Genomic DNA, 3,238 nt, shown 5'->3' with positions numbered 1-3,238 from the left:
TATTTTTTTCCAAATTTAAAAGTGCTATATATATATATATATATATATATATATATATATATATATATATATATATATATATGCAGTGTTTCAGTTATATATAATTACTATTAAATATTTCTTACCAATTTTGGAGTCATACTTTTATGGTCACTGCACACCATATGTCCCAAACTTCATCCCAAAATTCAAAACCATTGTTTTTAATGGAGGTGTGCCGCACAGTGTCACAGTGCCACTTCAAAGCTATATTGAAACTACAGAAAGCCTCAGTAGATCACGTTTGGCTTGAAATTTACCCAAAGAATGTAAGGAATGCTAAGTTACCTAGCTTAGCATTTTTCAAATCTTTCAGCTTGAAAACAGCCAGTTTGTGAAGTGGTAGTAAACTGATGCCAAGCATTATAAGAGACACTGAACACTTTATTTTCTTATATTTATAGGTGTGCAAAAAAGGACTTGAACCTGGATATTATCGGCACACCCTGCCAACTTTCTGTAGCACTCTGCTAAGTGACACTACGCGACGCTACTCAGCATAGTGCGGCGCATCCAGTGTGCAGTTGTCTTAAAGGGGACTACCGTTACCGTATAAAAAAGGCCTTCTTTAACAATAAGTTCTTTATAGGGTATTTAGAAGTACATGGAATGTTCACTAATGCTTTTCAAAGGTTGTAGACTTTTTCTTGATTTCTGTTTCTATAGAATGATTTCTATTTTCCACATGAGGCCTTTTGATTTGTCAATGTTGTAAGTCATTTTACACATGAAAATCAAGTATTCAAGCAAATGATTAATCGACATCACTTATATATATCTGTGTGATATCTGTGTGATTGATGAGGTGTGACAGAAGAGTTTTGTGAAAAAACTTTTTTTTTACTGCATAAAATAAGGTTTAATGTCATTAGTTTTACATTGTGTCATTGGTGTTATATGATGGAATTATTAATCAAATATTGGTTTTATTTAACAATAAACATTTCAAGGATCTCAGTAATCACCTTATCGTGGTGGCGTCTCATTTGTCATAACATCATTAACCGGTTATCATTAACTGGTTAATAACCCATTGTCATTAACATCATTAACTGTGTTATCTGTGCAATTTACAAGGTCAAATTTTAAAAGATAAAAGCCTGAATTCTCAAGTACAGTGGCTGTAGCACCAATGTTACTTAAAATGTTGCCCATACATGATTTAATTGAATATTTTTAAATTACTTAAAATAAATAAGCTGTCATATCTCTGTGCATTGGTTTTAGTGACATTTGATTAAGTAATTTCATAAAGAAAAATGGTAGATTAAAAAACTGAAATGTGAGGCATTTTCTAAACTAGAAAATCTAAATCATCCTAATCTGTGAATGATTCATATCCAGTAATTCATGGATGTGTTGGGGAAGACCCAGGTCACGCTGGCGTGACTATATCGCCCAGAATCCCCCTTGGAGAGCTAGTGGAAGTGACTGGGGAAAGGGAGGTCTGGGCCTCATTGCTTAGGATGCTGCCCCCACGACCCGAACCCCGGAGAAGTGGAAGATAATGGATGGATGGATGGATGTTCCAGCAAACAGTACCAGTTTTATGGTACATAAAACATATGACACACTATATATACATTTTGGGACACCTACACCTACAGGAGCCTTTATGACATCCCATTCTAAATCCAAAGGCATTAATATGGAGTTGGAACCCCCTTTTCAGCCATGACAGCTTCCACTCTTTTGGGAAGCTTTCAATGAGATTTTGGAGTGTATCTGTGGGTATTATTCCCTGTTCATTCAGAAGAGCATTTGTCAGGTCAGACACTGATGTTGGACGAGAGAGCCTGGCTCACAATTTCCGTTCTAGGTTATGTCAAAGGTGTTTGATGGGGTTAAGATCAGGGCTTTGTGTGGGTCAGTCAAGTTCTTCCACACCAAACTCATCCGGCCAGGCCTTTATGAACTTTGCTTTGTGCACTGGAGCTCAGTCAGTTGGAAAAGAAAAGGGAAAAGATTTCCCTTCACTGGAAATAAGGGGTCTAGGTCAACCCCTATATAACAACCCCATAACATTATCCCTCCTCCACCAAACTTTGCATTTGGCACAATGCAGTCAGGCAGGTTACATTGTTCTGGCATTTACCAAACCCAACTCGCCCATCAGACTGCCAGATAGAGAAGCGTGACTCGTCACTGTCACAGAGCTGCTCAGCCAACAGACTCTGGAGATCCTTTAGGATCTCTCTAGAGCCATTAGGTTCTTCAACTCTTCCCAATGAGAGCAAAAGATAAGAGAGAAGAGGGAAGAGGAGAGATGAGGACTGAATATCTCATGCTAAATCATAGGTTTATTTTATCCATCTGCATATATGGGCACCTTACTGTACATTCAACTGTACATTTCTGCACACCTTATCACACATCTTGCACATGTGGACACTTCAGTATCAATATATGCATATTTGTTTAGTATTGTCATCATATGCTGTTAGCTGTGCCTCTTGTACATGCATTATTGCACTGCCTTTTAATCTCAGGTTATAGGTGTTGCAGATTTTTGTATATTTCTATTTGTATATATGCATGTATATAGTTTTTTTTTGCATTTATTCTCCTTTTTATATTGTTTCACCCTTGCTAATATTACTGTCCTGTGTTGTGTGACTGCTATTGACTGATGAATTTCCTTTGGGAACAATAAAATATCTATCTATTTATCTATTTATGTTTCCACTGCTTCAGAGTCCAGTAGCAGCGCACATAACACCACTCTTTCTGACACTTGGCATTGTGCCTGGTGAAGTAAGCTGGCATGCAGCTGGCCATGGAAACTCATGGCTTAAAGTTCACAGTTTTTGTGTCCTGATGCTGACGGCAGAGAAGGTTTGAAACTCTGCAGTAAGACAGCAGAGTGTGGGTGACTTTTCTGCACTATGTGCCTCAGAACTCAATAACCCACTCTGTAACTTTACATGGTCTAACAGTTTGTTGCTGAGTTGTTGTGGTGCCTAAACACTTCTACTTTCAATCATACCACTTACAGCTGATTATGGAATATCCCAGAGGGAAGACATTTCATGACCTGAGTTGCATCAGTGGCATCCTATTACAGTATCGCACTCGAATGCAGTGAGCTGTTTAGAAAGACCCATTTTTCACAAACTCTTGTAAAGGCAGAGTGCCAGGGTGCTTGATTTTACACACCTGTGGCAACGGGACTGAATGAAACACCTGAACCGAATTATTA

The sequence above is a fragment of the Pygocentrus nattereri genome, chromosome 23, assembly GCF_015220715.1.
Source record: "Pygocentrus nattereri isolate fPygNat1 chromosome 23, fPygNat1.pri, whole genome shotgun sequence".
Classification (NCBI taxonomy): domain Eukaryota; kingdom Metazoa; phylum Chordata; class Actinopteri; order Characiformes; family Serrasalmidae; genus Pygocentrus; species Pygocentrus nattereri.
This window is presented reverse-complemented; position numbering follows the sequence as displayed.